At 33.8% G+C, this 19,652-nt stretch overlaps 1 long non-coding RNA gene across 2 annotated transcripts in view; it reads right to left on the bottom strand.

The window, feature by feature from the left end:
• Positions 1-4,378: 4,378 nt before the first annotated feature.
• The window catches only part of LOC149920155 (uncharacterized), a 34,768-nt gene continuing 19,494 nt past the window's right edge, over positions 4,379-19,652 (bottom strand). For both annotated transcript variants that reach the window (XR_016467931.1, XR_016467922.1), the window contains 3 exons: positions 14,948-15,013; positions 14,551-14,684; positions 4,379-4,555 (listed from right to left, as the gene is read on the bottom strand). This is a non-coding gene — a long non-coding RNA (uncharacterized LOC149920155). The remainder of the gene's footprint in view (positions 4,556-14,550; positions 14,685-14,947; positions 15,014-19,652) is intronic.

Here is a 19,652-nt window from a genome sequence, read left to right as displayed (position 1 = left end):
TCCACAACAATTATGTGCAGCCATTTCCAGCACCTTTTGGTTTATCAGACGTTTTTCCAATGCTGAGTTAACTCTCATGCTTGTGGGCATAATAACAGTCCTGTTCATATCACTCTCCCTGAATGTAGTCCTGTACAGGAATAGTAAGCAGAAGGAGTCTCCTCCAGAACCAGAGAATGCTGACTGGCAGGGAATATGGAGAGGTCTAGGAAACATCTTAGAAGCATGGGGACCCGCAATGTCATGGGATTTCACTCTTGAGCACCTGTGGGATCCCCAGAAACTTAGCCAGTATTTGAAACAGGGGCAGTGCGGCTTAGGTAAATCTAATGAGGTACAACTTATCTGGGGAAAGGGATAATAGAGTTTATTGGACTGTGTGGATCCGATGGCCTGGCACATCAGAACCACTGAAATATAAGGCATAGGGAGGATACCGGTGCACAGTGCACTCTGATGCCCTCGACTTATGAAGGGACAGAATCAATCCATATTTCTGGAGTGACTGGGGGGCTCTCAAGAATTGACTGTGTTGGAGGCCGAGATAAGCCTCACTGGTAGGAACTGGCAAAAGCACCCTATTGTGACTGGTTTAGTCCTGTTTTAGGCACTATTCTCCCAGAGAAACTGGCTGCTCATGGTCGGGTATAAATTTCATGGAGTGAACCTTGGCCTGCATCAGAAATAATGTGGCAAGTAGGAGTAGGTAAAGGGACACTACGTAATTGAAAACACTCAAATACTGTATTCAGTTTTGGGCCTCTCACTATAATGAGTACATTGAGTTTCTCAAGCATATCCAGAGAAGAGCAATGGAGCTGGTGAGGAAATAAGAAAACAAGACATGTGAAGATTGAGGGAATTTCTATTTTGTATTCTGGAGATTCTCAGGTGAGATCAGGAGGGTGTCATTCTCTTTTCTCAGGTGACAAGTGATAGAATGCAATGAAGTCATCTCAAATTGCACCAGAGGAGTTTTCTGATGGACACTGAGAAGCACAGATGAGATCCCCTATAAGTACTCAAGAGATGTGTGGATATGGCACTAAGGAAAATGGTTTAGTGTAGGACTCTGTAAGTCAGATTTATGTTTGTATTTTGTGATCTGGAAGATATTTTCTAAAATAGATCATGCTATAATTCCAAGATTATGACTGTTTGAGACCTTGTCAAAGTAAGGATAGGAAACACTGGAACATGTACACCAAACTCTGGAGCAGTAGTTCAGGCCAACTTGTTTTCTCTCATATATTTTGCAAAATAAAATTCCTACTGTCCTTCACTCTATATTTCTAATCACTGCTAAAAATGTGCTGAAGTGTTTTAGGAAATCAGAGAGTAGGATTAATAAAGACCATCAGCCATAAAAGCAAAAACATTCTAAAATGTAGAGGTATGTGAGAATCCTTCTTTGTTTTTTGCCTCAAAGCTTCCTTCCTGAGGTATGTCTCGTAATAAGACTCTGACATATTGAGGAGGCAAGTGACAGGTGCTACTGTGTGACAATCAACATCACTTTGGGGACATCTGAAAGCACCTTCTTCCAGAGCTGCTTGCATCCAGAAGAGAGTGCTCAGGAGCGTTTACTGAGGAAGATCTGGCCTGTGACTAAATAGCTCCAGCTTGGAATGGGAAAATTGGGGAATGATACCATTATGTCCTGTGAAAAACAGGATGTAGATGGGCATCCCTGCTCCCTCTTATCTGCTGGCAAGGCCCGGAAGGTGGGAACAAAGGAGTTTCTGCTGAGATACAGAACCTGCCACTCCAAGGAGAGCTAACTCAACCACTTTGGATTTGAGCTATCACTCCAGAGAGAGCTGACTTGACCACTTTGGACTTATTTATAAGTTGTTAGTACCATTGAAAAGTTGGCATCATCACTGTGGTCATTGTTGTTATCAACGGAACAACAAAGCCTGATGACCCACCACTACTGAAGATCAATGACTGAACTACGAATCATGCTGATCCATGGTGGTGACTATCTCTCTCTTGCTAACTATAAAGACTCCTTGCTTCTTCTTTCTTGTCTTTTCTATCACCCTCCTTCCCTTCCCCGTTACCCTAATTCATAATAGTGTCCGTCCTCCCCTTCCCCATCTCCCTGATTAAGATTTGTAATAAACTGGTTGGGCCAAGATTTGAACCATTGTTTTTTAATCTCACACTAGGTATACAGATATCAAAGAACCTCCTCTCCCTCCTATAAACTGGAGCGAGACAAGGCACTGAAGGCCTTTTCTGTTCTGTTGAGACAGCCTTTTAGAATGTCTGTTCTGTTCTCAGTACAAACCTACTTGTTCAGGACACACAATGGATTTTACCCATTGTGATTAAAATGCTCCTTTAACAATTATTTCAGTTATTGAAAAATTACCTAAGTATACTATCTATGTTCATTAAATATATGCATATATATATATATTTTTTTTTTTAAAAAAGGACCTTTTTTGAAAGAATTTAATTGCAAATAGTATTGAAAGGAAAATGAAATATCACACACACACCAAAACAAAAACAAACAAACAAACAAACAAAAAAAACCACCAAAAAACAGTTTATTAAGGTCACTAATCTTTTATAGCTGTCACCCTGTCTTAAAATATGGTTTAAAAAAATAAAAAATGCAACTATACTTTACAAAATGCTACTAATATCAGTGTGTTCTCTCTACTGATATTAACTGATATTACTGATATTAACTGGTTGCTGATATTAGTCATAAGATCAGATCTTACCAATATTTCACAATATTCAATTGTGTAATGTTTGGTGTTAGTTTAGTTAAAAGGAAGTAAAAATAAATTGATTTTAATCCAAAATATATCATACTCCTGTTTGAATTAAATAAGTCCAACTGCATCACATTTATCTGAGTTAGAGCTACTAAGAATTTTGCTACCTGGTTTGATCATTATTAGCTTCAGAGCTTATTGATCACACTTCACTGATTTAGGTTCTCATGATCAACCTTCAGGTATAGGTATTTTCTCCATCTCCATATTATTGCAGGGAGCCATGGCTCAGATAATAAATTTTAACTCAGGACAGATGTGGTTTATTCATTTCCTGATGACACATAATTATCTGGTAGTGAGCCATACATTCAGAATTAATATCAGAAATGCAATAGATAACCACAATACTAGAAACAAAATGTAAAAAATGCATATACCTACTTTTCTGAATATCCATCAATAATTAAAATGAAGATATTCTACTTTCTTCCTCCCTTACCACTGCAAGAGATATTGATGCCTTACATCCACCTCTGAACAGAAAGTGCCTTAAATAAACCCCAGAGGTAAAGAGTTTACTGAAAATAAACTTTCTACTCAAGTCTCCCATGTCCCCAAAGACTGATTTTAGCTATTTTTTCTGCTAGTTCAGGGGCTTAAAAAGTTCTGACAAAGATTCAGTCTACAGTAGGAATGACTAACAACAAAAAAATTTTACCTGATATGAAGAAGTTTTTCTACAATAGCTTTATTTATTTATTTATTTTATTTATTTATTTAGGGAGGGGGAAAGGAGGGCTTATACATCTTAGAACTAAATAATCAAATAAGAGAGAAGTTTAAATATATTTCAACCTCATTAAGAATTAAGTATCAAATTGTCTTTAATAATATTTAGAAACCAAACAGTTCACAAACATTCTGATGTATATTGTAAAATATTGTATATTGTAAATTGTAAAAGTATTAGATTAAAAAAAATATATATATAAAGTTAAAAATGTTCTTTTTGTGTGTGTGTATGCATGTTTTGACTTGTTTTATGCACCCAAAATAAGTATTTTTTTATTGACATAATTTTTTTTTGTTATTAAATTTATGTAAATACTTATATAACCATAATGTAGGTTTTCTAAGTGTTTGAGAAATATTTTTTCTTGAATACTTCTGAAATCGAATGAGAGAGTTGATCTTTGAAGAAAATGCAGTGACTGTACTACTAATATTGGTAACATCTATGATTTATTTTTAGAAGTCTGAAAAAACTGGAATGTATAAAAAACAACATGATGAAAATTAAAATCTTCAGGTTGTTTTGAAGGGAAAAAGAACAGTAGACAGATTAAAAAGAAAAAAAAAAATAGAAAAGGAATACTTCACAAGGCTTTACTGTGTGTACATTTTAATAAACTACAGTAAAGTATTGTAATAATTACTGTTTTTGAAAATGTGGTAAGTGTAGTATATTGTACCCTGTGCTACTGTTATGTTATGATATATACTGTCAGCAGCTTATGGGCTGGTTTGGTCCAGTTCCGTGACTAGCGGGGCAGGGGGATTTGTGAATCCACACCTCCAGAAAGGGGAAACAGGGGACCCCAAAATAATAAAAAACAACAGCAACGATCTGAGGAGAAACAAGCTAATTTACTAAATATGGTATCAGAATACATGAAAACACACTATAATACAATATAATTAGAATTGAAGCTAATAAATCAAATATAATGAGAGAAAGAGTATCCCAAAACGGAAAGGCCTTACACTAATGCTGAGGCGAAGCATGAGGTCGGGACGAGCAGCAGGGAGGAGAGCTGAAAAAGGGAAAAGACCATGTCAGGTGATATAGCAAGGCCTTATATCTGTTCCCCCTGAGCAGAAATGATAACAGAATGGGTAACAGTCTTCTGGGAAATGTAGTACTTCTCTTCTGGTACCTGGACCTGGAGCATTAACTCTTTAACTCCCAGTGCACTACATGATGTTATGATGTGGAATACCGATAACCAAAAATCATAAAAGCATGACATTCACAAACTGCATTTTGTCAGTGTTCAAAATTCAAAATGATTTATTTTAAAAGATATCATGTTTCAATCTGTAAAAGCTGCCTTGATTTCAGATATGCAAGATGAGAAGTTACAAAAACAAAGTTAATTTTTCAACTGTTTTACGTATCAAAATTTTCAGAATAAGAAAACATGATTGCTCTACTGTAAATTCTACTTTTTCCAAAGGGATTAAACTAATTCATTTTTCAGACTCTAGAATAATAATAATAATTAAAAACAACAACAACAACAAAAAGTGTAGTTTAAAATAATGAATCCTTTTTCTCAGATGTGTAAAAGCAGTAGTGTTCTCCTAGATTAAACCTAAGTAAAGAATAAAAATGACACCCTGGAGCAACCTGACTGTTTCATTCATCATAAAAGTACTATCACTTACGAAAGTGCAATCAGATATTCTCTGGTACAAGAATATATTTAACTTACTTTATACTTTTTCTAGCTAGGCAATAGGTTGAAGTATACATACAAACTGTTTGGGACATAGAACAGATTTTTGATCATTTATGCCAGCTGTTAGAACCTGATCATTATAGTTTCCTACATCTTGGAGCTCTCAACATACTTGACTTTGTATCCCCTCAGTATTAATTTGAACAATATGCACACTAAGATTTTTAGACTGGGTCAGTACTCTGCAGCTGTGTTTTGATAAGAATTTCTGTCTAGATATCACTATTTTAAAAGCTGTAAGGAGCAGGAGTGGGAGTTTCATGGGAGACCACACATCTCTCTCTCATTTCAAAATTATAGACAAAAAACTCTATTATTTAATTAATCTGAATAACAGCAACAATAATTTGTTGTTGTTTTCTTTGGGTTTTTGTTTTGTTTGTTTGTTTGGTTGGTTTGTTTTGTTTTTTGCTTTTTTTTGTTTGCTTCAGCTTTCAGCTGTGAGAGATCTGAGAAAGGCAAAGCAAAGTAGCTGTATGACATTAGCATGTTAAGGATGTCAGGAATGCAAGTACATTAAGAAGCTTCTCTTAGCTTTGTCAGTCATCATATAACCATTGTCAAAGCTTCATAGCTGCGATCAGCTATCACAACAATATGATTATCTTGGGGACGAGGATAAGGTAGTTCAGATGAAGACTTGTGCTCAGGTCTGGGAAATGGCTGTACAGGCACAAGCCCTGGCTATTAAATAAATTCACTGGTGATTTATGATTTCCTGTGAAAATGCTAAGGCCTATGCAGAAAAATGTAACATATATAAAGGCTAGAAATGTGGAATATGATACTGATCTGTAATGCTAACTAGGAAAACAGTTTCCTGCCTGTGATGAAAAATGCAGAAAATAAGAATGGATTTTCGAGCGGGAAAATCGTGGAAACATTCCTTTCTCATTCTTGCTCTTCTGTTGACATATGACAAACACTCTAAACATCCAAGAGCCTATCTTTTACTTTCATATTACTTCATGTTTATTTAATACAGATATCTCTGTTTTCAATAACTATAGCTTTTTTTTCTTTTTTCTTTTTTCTTCTTTTTTTTTTTTTCTCATCTCATGCCATCATGCCTTCCCATGCTTGCTGCTTGAAAGGAATGCTTGCTCAATCTGTTACTTTTCTGTGTAATTGCCTTTGGCACACTTCCTTTATTAGCGGCTATTAAAGAGGATCTGAGAGTAAGGTACCACTTAGAGAAATGAATAGCTTGAAAAGGTCATCATCCACTTTATACAGTTTCTAAAAAAAGCAAAAGCATTTTCATTGCATAGAGGAAATGACTAGAACATTGTTCTCAGTATTGGAAGGCTTTTTTTCTTTTCTTTTCTTTTCTTTTCTTTTCTTTTCTTTTCTTTTCTTTTCTTTTCTTTTCTTTTCTTTTCTTTTCTTTTCTTTTCTTTTCTTTTCTTTTCTTTTCTTTTCTTTTCTTTTCTTTTCTTTTCTTTTCCTTTTTTTTTTTTTTTTTTTTTTTTTCCCATAATGGAATCTTATCCTGCTTTTTTCTGTCACTTCTATTAAATGAATTAAAAAGAATGGAAAAGTACTGACTGGAAAATTCATTCTGCCCTTTACCAGAAATGCTGTCTACAACTGTAAGCCTTCAAATACTTGTGTATCTGTGATGTTCCTATTTACTATCCACATGTTGCAAATCATGTCATCTGAGAAAATTGTTTATCTGATCAGAATGACAAACATACATGGTATTCACAACTGTGAAGGTGCAAAGTTTTGGTAGCAGAGTGAATGGGTTGCAGGCACAGCCTCTATACTAATTAGATTCAGTGAGAACATAATTAAATAAAATTATTATAAATTATATTTATTATTAATAAAATTCAAAATTATTAGGAAATTTCCTCTATTTTTGTATTCTTTTCCATTTCACATTCCTTAGTGCTGCATTATTTATCTTTAGATGAATACTGCACAATCAATATTAAAACATTAGATCACAGTCATGCTGTCCCATGTTCATGAAATCCCAACAAGAATTTACATTCTAAGCAAACATATAATTTCAATTTTTACTTTTGGATGAGTAAGCAGAAATTATGACTCTCTTTTTTTTTTTTTTTCATGAGAACATTTGAGAGATTGTATATAATAAGCAAAGTAATTGAAATCTGTGCACCATAGAGCTTTGGAAAAATTCACTTCTTCAAACTTCTGCTCAAATAAAAACAGTCTTGGGAAAATCTGATTTATTATTATTTCTTTCCATTGTAAATCCTGACAGTCTAAAGTTGAGTGTCCGCAACAGATCAGTAAATTAACATTTTGGATCATCTGAGTGTATGATGCTTAGTTGATAAAAGCAAATAGAGGATATGAGCAAGGTTTCATCCATCTAACATAGCAGTTAGTTCAGTAGCCAATTTTTTGTTTGTTTGTTTGTTTGTTTGTTTGTTTTTAAGTTTGGTTATTTTGTTTTGTTTTTCAGTAATGAAGTACAAAACCCCAAAACTTCAAGTATACTTTTCTATCTGTTAGTCTACACCTCAGTGGACACTTTTTCTGCAAAGGCATTTGTTTTTGTAACCTCTGGTATGTATACCTGCAGACATTTTTGTATATATATATGTATGCATATATGCATACATATATATACATACATACATATATATACACATACCGATTAAAAGGTTGTCACCTGGATTTTTATGACTAAGAAAGATCAGTGATCATTGCCACCGATGCTAAGTGAAAGCTTGAGTTCTCTTGTATTGCATGCTCATAGCTAATTTAGGAAAACTTGTTAAGTGCTATCTATTTTCTGTATGTATTGATAATACTTGATAGTGATTAAGAAGTAGCAAATTACAATTACACGTTGTTAAAAATTTTCAGTCCATCAAAGGATTGCTTTCAAGGTTGGAACAGCCAGATTTATCAGCCCTTTAAACAGTGTCCTCATGACTATTTCTAGTTCCCTAATTGGTGTACTGATCTGCAACCAGCTCTGTGGATCTTTGTATTCACTTCAACTATGTATTTGTTGAAGTATTTCAGTAGGCAGTGGGAGAGAATGCATACTTTATAAACTTCATTAAAACAGCACATAGGAATGTAATTTCTGATCTATTTGTCATCTATACATATGCTTATAAAGTGCTTATAATGTGCTTATGTTTAATTAACCATCCAGTGTCATGATAAATTTTTCCTATTTGTGCAAACTGTTCCAGTTTTTCACTATATTTACCATAAAAAAACCTTTTTTAAAATATCAAATCTGAATCTTCCTTCTTGAAGTTTGAAACCATTTTCCCTTGTTCTTCTGCTAGAGTCTATTCCTTTCTTTTTTTTCTATCGCCAGTCAATATTGCTGACTGACAAATATTTTAGTGACTACAGTGTTATGTTTGATTTATGTGTTTTGTAATTATCACATTAAATTGCAAACCATTTACGCTAAGAACACTAAATTTGTATTGAATTTTTTGTAGGGAATATGTAGAGCCATAAGCTTTTCAAATATAAGAAGCATGATTCTGATTGTGCAATATTTCTAAGGGAAAAAAAAAAAAAAAAAAAAAAAAAAGTCCTCCTAAATTATATTTTTAATTAAGGATGACATATTACAAATATTTCCTTTGCCTCTTATTTTGCTGTTCTATAAAATGCCATCTCTTGACTAAGATATGCCACAGGGTTAGAAAACTGGGGAATCAGAAGTATTGACTGACCACAAGAACTGCCTGATGTGCACAGAAGAAAAAGAGCTTGGAAAATCAGAAAAAAATAATCTGTGTTTTCAAACCAGAAGACTATGGCCAATTAAATATAAATTGTCAGGATAGCCATGCCCAATCACTTGCTTATTTTCAGATCAACATAGCTAATTCAGTATTACAATTATTACAGCTCTCTGCTGAACAGCAATTTCAACATATTAGCAGATGCTTATCACTGAATGAGATACCTTGTTGATATCCACTTAATATAAAAAAGTTGTTGGAGATACTAAAGGTTTTCTAAGACTTGACAGCATTTTTATTTTTTTTTTTCTTGGATTACAATTTATCATTTTGGATTTAAATTGAGGATCAGAAGGGCTTTATAACACTGCTCCACATTGAACTGGTGTTGTCTTGAAAAGACAATATAGATATAGCTCACTCTATTAATCAATTAATAATTGTCACGGAATTAACTAGATCAGTTTAATTAAGGCCCGTGCTGAGTAACTGAAGAGTTTCAGAAGCACATTCAGAAGGCTATAACAAAATATTCAAAGAAGTAAAAATTTCAGTTACCAGAACTACAAGGGGTAACTTGATTGCAATCTGTATACTTATTTCTTCAATATAGAAAGCTCTTCAATCTATCAACAAGAGCAACAGTGAAAGATTTAGGTATTTACAATTATAAAATGTGATAAAAACAGACTAAGACCAAAAGCTTGCCAACTTGTTCTAATTATATTGTCAGCTGACATTACATCTCATTACATCTTAACATATTTTATTTTATGAGATTATAAAAACAATAATGACAGTGAAATTTTAATAGCAAAATCAGTTAAATATTAAAATACTTAAATAAGAAGAATTGATTATCATCTAATGAGCATTTGAGAGGGAAAAAAAAAAAAATAAATGTGTTTTATGTTTTCCATAACTTAATTTTTACTCTAAATAAGTTAAATGATGTTTCACAAATTTGTGTCTTTTGTAGGTTAACTCAAGTGGACAAGAACCTCACAGCCATTTCCTCACACATTCCTGCAGCAAGACAGGAGAAAGAGAAAAGTAAAATTGAGAGAATTTCTGGGTAAAGACAACTTAATAGACAAAGCAAAACTGCAAGGAAAATAAGGAATTCTTTCACTAATTCCAATTGGCAAATAGATATCTACCAGTTTCCAGGAAAGTTGGCCTCATCACACATATTGTTTTTTTTGAGAAAACAAACTTCATGACTCCAAATATTCCTCTTTCCTCCAGTTTTTATTGCTGAACATGAAACCATGTGGTATGGAAGAAAACCTTCTTCTCAGAAGAAGAAAAGGTAGCAAGCTGTCTGACTGAATTGATTGGTGTTATTCAAATTGTGACATAATTAAGATTCCAAGATTTTTTCCTTATTGAAAAAAAAAAAAAAAAAAAAAAGAATCAATGCTGTTTTTTCTAGACAGATCAAAAATTGAAAATATAAATTCTGTTAAACTGGCATTATCTTTAGTATTTTTTGACAGGTGAGTAGGTAATCAGAAATGACTGCCTAAACAGTTACTTAGTATTGTATTAGAAATACAGAAGAATCCTTGAAAACTTAGAAATCCAGAGATGGAATATTTTCACCCAAGAAAAGGCCAAGAAAATTATCACCATTCACAAGCAAAAAATTCAAATTACATATTTTTTTAAAACATTAATTATAAAGTTACAAAATTGCATGCTTGTTTATCAATCAATTGGCTACTGTACATTAAGGAACTGATTTATGCAATATTCAATATTTTTTTCTTGCATAAGTGTAGTTTAGATTACCTCAAATTTATCCAGTTACAACTTCAACAGAAAGTAAGATTAAAAATAAATAAATAAAGAGAGAGAGAGAGAGAAACTAATAGTTAATTCATAGGGTTGTTTTTTTTTTTTTTTTTTTTTTCTTTCCTCTTTCAGATTATAGCTTAAGTACACAGGCATTAATTTTGTCATCTGTCACTGTGTTAGAACTGCAATTTCTACTCAGTAGAGAAAAGTATGACATCTGTTAAAATTTCTTTTGAAGAAAAAATATTTTTGCTTGTGAATAAAAAATAGTTGGGTAATGAACATATAAAATAGGGATTAGATTTATGGGCTCTGCCATAGATACATGTTCATTTGTTCCTTGGTTCAAACCAATAAAACAAACAAACAAACAAACAAACAAAAAGAAAACTGGAAAAAGGATATGCCTAGTCTTTAATATGCATCTGGGGATTCAAGATCTCTGATAGAATTTGCACATACAAATAGTAGCAAAGTTGTGCATGTATTCATTCACACAGGGATATAAAAACATAGACAGACAGACAGACAGACAGATAGATAGATAGATAGATAGATAGAAGCTATATTGAGACAGAAACTATGTTTTGAATCGACATTTCATAGTTGACAAGAGATGACAAGAATTCTAATACTACATCAGTAAATGGACTCCAGTTAATACAATTTTATTAATTTATGCAGTGTAGTTTTGAATGTCTAGATTATCATTTCAAGGTTTCTTACTTTTATAAAGCAACTCAGTCAATAACTAATTGCCTGTCATTTCTGAAATAATTCTCATTTAATCGTGAGTAGAACAAAGAAGTGAAAAGCTTCACGTTCTGTCATCTACTAATACAATTTATTACTGATAAGAAATTTTTTAGATAAAATCAGTGTTTAATTCTTGTGCTATAAATAGATACAATAAATTTCATTTATTTTAATTGAACTGCATGAAGTAGGATTGTTTTATTTGCTCAATTAACAGAATATTTATTTAAGAAAATAACAAGATCAAACTGTTCACTTAATTTGAATTCCTCATGCATTTTAATTAATTACTACCTTGGTAGTTCTTACAAACTGTGAAATTTATACACATCTACCTGATAATTTACTTTCCTACAAAAGTGTGATTACAACTGAATCTTTTCAAGGTGTGCTAAAATATGGAATATGCTATAATTTTAAGCTAGTAGCGTGACACACAAAGAAAGTTTCTGAAGACTTTAAACAGCAACTTGGTGCTGCTAGAAATATATAATTGCCAATATAATTGCCAAAATAACCTAAATTAGAAAATTCAGGGTTGTTTTTTTTTTTTTTTTTTTTTTTTTTACTACAGCTTTCTGTTTTGTTTCCTGAATTCATTCCACTTCTGAAAGAGTTCTATAAAAATTTAAGTGTTGAACTTAGTTGAATATTCTTTGATTAAGGTGCTTGTTCTATTTGGAGGTATATAGGAATATGTTGCTGGAAGATGTTATATATCATCTACACCCCTAAACTCTTCACCACATTGTGAGAACAAAAGATTCCCCAAAAAACATTCCACTTCCTGGAAATGTCCACTTTGAGTTCTGCCTGCTACATCTCCCATTTACTGCCTTTACCTTAACATGCACATTTCATCATATTTTATCTGCCTGTACTGTTGACAGGGAGAATGAAAGAGTGACTGGATAAGCATCTGGAAACCAGCCAAGGTCAACCTATTGCTGTAGGACAGTTTTATTTTCAGCAGGCAATGAAGTGAAATAATTAACAATGAATTAGCTGTCTTTTAGCATTGTTCTTTTTGTTTGTTTCCTTTCTTGTTCTTTAGATGAAAATTAATGGATAAGCAAATAAATAATATTCACTGGTGATTGTCTTGCATAAAGGTTAATTTTCAGAAATTCAGCCTCAGATCTGGTAGTTGTTGCACCTTCAGTTACAAAGTGTAATAAGGCTTATTTCATGATAGCAGTTCTAAGTTCCCTAAGACTTACAGCTTCTTTGACTGATGGAGACTGTCAACAATGCTCTTATTAAATGAATTAATGATCCTAAAATTGCTTGAATAGACTTATATCTAAACATGTATTTTTATTTGTCTTTCCATTAGATTTATGTGTACTGCTTTCATCTATTTCAGCAGGGTTTGCACACACATAGCTAATGGGATAACAGAACCCCAATTCATAACCACATTGCTTACACCAGAAACAACTATTTTTCTCCTCTAATCAAGAAATCTTCAACTTATATGGTTGCTGAATTAATCATATTCAAAATCACTTGCTGTAAATCAATGCAGTGGTAAATATAAACTTAATTTCTTCTTTTATTATTGACTGTGAAGCTATGCATGTTTGGGAAGGTTATGTGTCATGTTTTCAAGCATAAACAGAAACTATTTAAAGATTTTGACTTATAAACCTAATGGAAATAAATCTTTGCTGTTTCATTTTATGTATTAGATCTTCTCCAAGGTCAGACCTCCATAAGGAAGAGAAAAATGAGTCATTTGATTATATGAAGAAGTTGAATATAAAAGTAATAATAAAAAAAAGAGCTGCCTTGACATTTCTTTATGCTTGTAAACAAATTCTATATTTAGTCATCTTCATGTTAGTAGAGTTAGGTATATATTCTTAATTTAATATGGAAAACAAGTAGGCATTAAAAAGATAACACAAAATACAATTTTAAATAATACTGGATATCTAGTCAAAATCCATCCTCTTTCCGTTTAAAACCGTTACCTCTTGTCCTATCACTCTGCTCTCTGATAAAGAGATCCTCCCCATCTTTCCTGTAGACTCTGCATATTGTAAGACATTTCTTCTCTAGGTGAAACAATCTTCACCCTTTCCTCAAATGACAGATGTGCCAACTCTCTGATTATCTTCCTGGGGATTCACTCCAACAGATCTATGTTTTCTATATGCTGCAGACCAAAAGCTGAATGTAGTGCTCCAGGTGGGACCCAATAAGAGTATATTAGAACAGGAGAGTCAAATTCCTCAGCCTCCTGGTCACACTTCTTTTGATGCAGCCCAGGATATGATTGGTTTTCTGGGCTGAAAGAGTATATTGCTGGCTCCTATTTCGTTCTTCATCAACACCCCCAAATTCTTCTTCTCTGGGCTTCTGTTGACCCATTCTCTTCCCAGCTTTAATCTGTGGTTTGTGACTGCCTCAACTCAAGTGAAGGATCTTGCACTTGGTGTTGCTGATCTTTGTACGGTACTCATAGATCCATCTTTCAGGCCTGTGAGGGTCCTACTAGATGACAGTCCTTACCTCCATTGTGTTGCCCAAACCATGCAGCTGATGTAATTGGCTAGCCTGCTGAGGGTGCACTCAATCCTACAGTCTATGTGACAACAAAAATATTAAATAGTGCCAATCTCAGTACTGATTGCTGAAGCAAGCAACTTGTCACCAGGCTCCACCTAGAGAAGAGATGTAGGTGATGCTAAAGAATTTCATGGATAATCTGTGCCCCATAGATGATTATTGCTTTGAAGCATCTCTCATACAAGGAAAGGCTGAGAGACCTGGGAGTCTTCAACCTGGCTAAGACCAAGAGGGGCCCCTATCAATGCTTGTAAGTATCTGAAGTGTGGGTGTCAAATGGATGGGGTCAGTATCTTTTCAATGGTGCTGTGCAACAGAGGAAGGGGTAATGCATGCGTACTGGAACAGAGGAAGTTCCATATGAACATTAGGAAAAAATTCTTTACCTCAAGGGTGACAGAGCACTGGAATAGCCTGCCACTGGAATCTCCTTCTCCATAGATACTCAAAACCTACCTGTTACTTTCCTGTGTAAACAACTGTAGGGAACCTGCTTTACCAGGGCATTGGACTAGATGACCTCCATAGATCCCTTCCAAATCCTACAATTCTGTGCCTCCGTGATAATAATTGGTCCCTCTTTCCCTTGTCTGCATACAGAAACAATAGAGATTTCTATAAGTCTGTAATAATTAACTGTCCGCACTGCATAGTAGTATCTGTCTGAGACTGGTAAGGAATGTCTCAAATTAACATGAGGCAATCAACATCGCTTTGTGGACAGTTTTACATTTGAAAGCATTTCTTTTATGGTCTGCCTTCAAATGAGAGAGCCCAGGAGTGTTTTATTGGCTGAACACTTGGCCTGAGAGCAAATGATTCCAGCTTGATAAAAGAGATTGAGAGAACTTACCATTGTATCCTGTGAAGGCTGGCATCTCTCTGCTTCCATTTATCTGCTGACTTAAATTTGCAATGCCTGGAAGATGGAAACAAATGAGTTCCTACTCAGATCCTAAAGCCAGAAGCTGTCACTCCAGAAAAGCAGGCTTGACCACTTTGGACTATAAGAGTTTGAAAAGTCATTCCTAGTTTTCAGCTGACCAACATAACCTCAGGTGACCCATCTTTACTGAAGATCAGCACCTGACACCAAGACACTGCTGGATCAAAGAGTGGTCTCTCCCCATTTTCTATCTTTTCTTTCTCTTCTTTTATTCTTTTACTCTTTGCAGTAGCTGTTGTCTAATATTATTTTTACCTGTAAAGCTTATTAATTGTAATTAGAAAATTAGACATTTTTACTTCCAAGTGGAGTATTAATTGTTGTTAAGAAAGCTCTCAATAAATTGATGTGTTATTCCTCTGAGCTTTGGATGACTCTATCACAATAAAGACTCCTGCTGACTGAGGGAGGAGTGTCTCAGGAGATAGAAAATTATTCACCTCCCTCAAAACCTACTGAATAGGATGAGACAGTATCTAATGACAGTGATAGCAACTTCTTTCAAAAATTGATAATTTTCAGTAATCTTCTGGCTGGAAGGAAAATGCAAAGCAACATTCAACAAAAACAGGTAAAAACCATGTAAAAGCTAATAGTTTCATGCTACTCATCAGTAGCCTTCTACAGGTTATTATATTTTACCCAGTGAACAGCATATCTATTAAATCTATGAGCATCTGGTTTCTTCAGAAAGTGGCTGTGAGAAACAGAATCCAATACCTTGCTAAAATCCAAGTAAAACACATTTACAGTGTTTTCCTCATCCACTAAGTGGGTAACCGTGTCACAGAAGGAGACCAGGTTACTCAAGAAAAACCTGCCTTTCCTACATATATGCTGACTAGGTCCAATCACTGTTTGTCCTATACTTGCCAGATGATGGTACTGCATATGATCTGCTCCATGTACCCAGCCCACAAGTACTCAGTGCATCCAAGGACATATTTTGAGATATAAATCAGGAGCTTAAAATGGCTTTATAAACAAGCATTTAATGAAGATAACTAACATAAATTGAGAAGATGTGCTGAGCTGACCCTGGCCAGTAACTAAGTTTCTATGCAGCCACTAACTCAGCATTTCCCTCCAAAATGTCCATTTGGTCTCTGAATAATGGCTACCTTGGATAACATCTTAGAAGACTGTATAGGAAACCGTTTTATACATTATTCTTATCTACATACAGTAGTAAATGCTATTCAACAACTTAAATAAGGTTTATAAATCATAGAATCATAGAATCATAGAATGGCCTGGGTTGGAAGGGACCACAAGGATCATAAAGCTCCAATCTCCCTGCCGCAGGCAAGGCCATCAAAAAAATTAAGCATGATAACTCATTAAAGTTCAGAAAACTCTAGTGAGGAAACAAATATAACTATTAATGCATGGAGAGTTCTTTAGTGTTGGAAAACCATTCATGGGTAAGCTGGTAAAAAATACAGGATTTGTGATACTATATTTATTTTCTTTGCCTTAGAACACAACTTGTGTTCTAGGTAGCTCTCCTGAGAAGGTCATCAAAAATTAAGCATTGGTGTGGGGAAAGATGTAACTGTGAGTGAGTCACCAAAGAGCTTATCAGACTCTTGATGGACCCTATCACTGTGAAGGCTTGGGAGACTGGAGTGTAAGACAGAGAGCAAACAGTGTCTGTTTACATCTTAGGATAAACAGGAGGTTTTTTTTGTATGCATTGTTAATCTTGTTACACTTAAGAAACCTTTCATCCTTTATCACTGTTGTTTGGGAGAAGCTAGGGCCAATTAACTGATTAGAGGAACTGTTAGAGAAACAGGAATTTATTGTTTGTAAGTGAATAGTGTATAAGATGTATGTTGAACACAATAAAGGAGGACTATTCTGATGCTACAAGAAACTGTGAAAGCTCTCTAACTAGACTGAGCACTGACACTGATATAACTTCAAGTTTATACAAGATCAAAATGAAAAGTTCATCTGATTTGTAGGATGTTTTTAACACCATTCATGTCATGTTATGTTGACAATGATAATCTTAATTCTGAGAAATGATAATAATGTACTCTTTTAACAAGACATAACAGTTTTGACAATCTGTACAAAATCCAAGTTTATGCAAGCTCTTAGACATTCATCTTCTAGTCAGGATAATTAGAGCTGTCAAATACTATGGTGCCAGGGGACCTGTGTCTAGAAGATTCTTTGTTTCTATTTTTCAATCTTTCATCTTTCGCAGTCAATATATACAAGCTGTCAATGCCAGTGTCAGAATATACGTCAGTATTTGGGGAAGACTAAACACCTGTAGTTTAATGTGCTTGTTTTATAGACAGTCAATCTTTTCACAGTTTTGAAATCTTAGGAGATTTTTCTAAAGTTTGTAATCCTAGTAACCCATCCTGAATATATACTGTATCCAAAGAAAAACAGTTTATTACACAACACGTTACACAGATTGTTAATTGCTTACAGATTTCAGATATGACCTGTGCTTACTGTATTCACATCATCTTTTTGTTATTAATGTAATTCAGTGGGAAAAAAAAAAAAAAAAAAAAAAAAAAAAAAAAATCTTGAATTTTCTAAGTCTTTTGATGTCATAGTAAAAATTAGAAATGAAGGATGCTGGAGAAAGGTTATTCAGATAAAATTGTGCAGAAATCAAACAAACAAAGAAACAAACAAAAAAACCTGACAGAACATTTGTTGTAGTGTATTAGAATCTTGAAGTATGTCAAAAAGAGTTCTACAGGACATTATCAGCCTAGTTCAGGCTGTCATTTATAATAATATATAACTAAGTTTCCACCAAGGTCAAATTTACTAAATTAATCAGCCTACACGTTTTAAATTTCTATATAAGACATATTTGTTACTTTTGGATTTTAAAAAGTTTCCATTATTATGATTAAGATCGTAAGATATAAACATTGTTGAATAATATCTGAAATGGAAAAAGGAAAAGAAGGAAAAGTTTTTGAGATTTTGCAAAGGTACAAAACTGTGTGTGAATTGAAATTTTCACTTCTGTTCAACCAAGAAGACAATTCAAGAGAGGAAGAATCAAAGAAAATGGACATGCAGAAGAGATAGTACAAGATGTTATCTTTCTCATTTGCACTGCTAGACAGAATTAACAACAACAACAATGCTATAATAAAAGTTATGTTTCAGGGTTAGGGTTAGAGTTAGGGCTACTTTTGGCAGTGACAGAAAAAAAAAAAAAATGTCAGACAAAATGTTACTTTTGCAAATACTTTATCCTTCTTGTCTTGCAATCTAAACTTAGCCCATGTAGCTGAATGACTGAGTTTTACAGTGTCTTTAAGAAATATGATTTTAGTATTAAATCTTTTCTCATTCTATTAAACATTGTGGTTTAGCCCTGACAAGCAGGTTAATGCCACACAATTGCTCACTCACTCTTCCCCAGGTAAGATGGGGGAGAGAATTAGAAATGAAAAAATTCAACAAAATGGAGGTTGAGATAAAGACACCTTACTAGGTAAAGCAAAAACTGTGCATGCAAGGAAGCAATTCATTCACTGCATCCTATCAATCCTATCATCCTACAGGCCATTTTGAAAAAGAGCAGAGATCATCATGCTTAATTGTTTCTTGGGATGACAACTGCCGTATCTCCAAAAATCCCTCCCTTCTCCTTTAAAACAGCTTTTATTGCCAAACATGACATATGGTATGAGATATCCGTTTGGGATCAGTTGGGATCAGTTGTGCTGGCTGTGTCTCCTCCTAACTTCACATGCATTCTTAGCATCCTTGCTGGCAGAGCAACATGGAAAGTAGTAAAGTCCTTGCCCCTGTAAGAAAGCCTCTGTAACAACTGAAAACATTAGTGTGTCATCATCACTATTTTCATAAAAATCCAACACACAGCATCATACAAGCTTTTATAATGAAGATTAACTATCACAGCCAAAACTATGACATTGTTACTGTTTAAGTACATTTTAATGCAATATTTGCATTATTCTACTGTTATCCACTAGATGTACCTGTAATTCATACTTCATGTACACAATATATGTGAAACTATATACACAACTTGATCCTTTTTGTGCCCTAGAGTGGAACACTTATTGGAGAACAAAAATAGAACGTGGCCTGGTACACTAAAGTTTTGCATGATATATATATATAATCAATTTAATTAGAACTGGAAATGTATCTATGAGAATATCAGTAGCCTTTCTCTTGTGTTTAATTAATTCTAACCTTTAAAGGACTATTTATTTATTTATTTATTTATAATTCAAAAATCCTCTTTCTCTGTGTCCTAGGCAATTTATTATTATTAAATTAATACTAATCACAGATTTTAAAGTATTTGACACTAATAAATTGTTAAGTTTTGAAATAGAAATATAACCAGACTTTTCAGCACTATTCTAAATGTTTTATTTCTGCAGAGACTGCCTTGTCTAACATTCTTCCTACTTACACCAAGAAATATAAGACCTTTTTCAATTTCTACTGATGTTTAATCTTATCCAAACTTTCCTTGTCGAATGAACAGAAGTTTACAGTTTTCCTTTTAGAAGTGTATTTTTATGATATTATGTTGGAGGAGTGGGAACAACAAGAAGAAAAAAAGACAGAAAAAAGAGAG

Source organism: Phasianus colchicus, chromosome 1, assembly GCF_987193195.1.
Source record: "Phasianus colchicus chromosome 1, bPhaCol1.hap1.1, whole genome shotgun sequence".
Lineage (NCBI taxonomy): Eukaryota > Metazoa > Chordata > Aves > Galliformes > Phasianidae > Phasianus > Phasianus colchicus.
The sequence above is the reverse complement of the archived record's forward strand: the minus strand, read 5'-3'. Positions and strand labels throughout refer to the sequence as shown.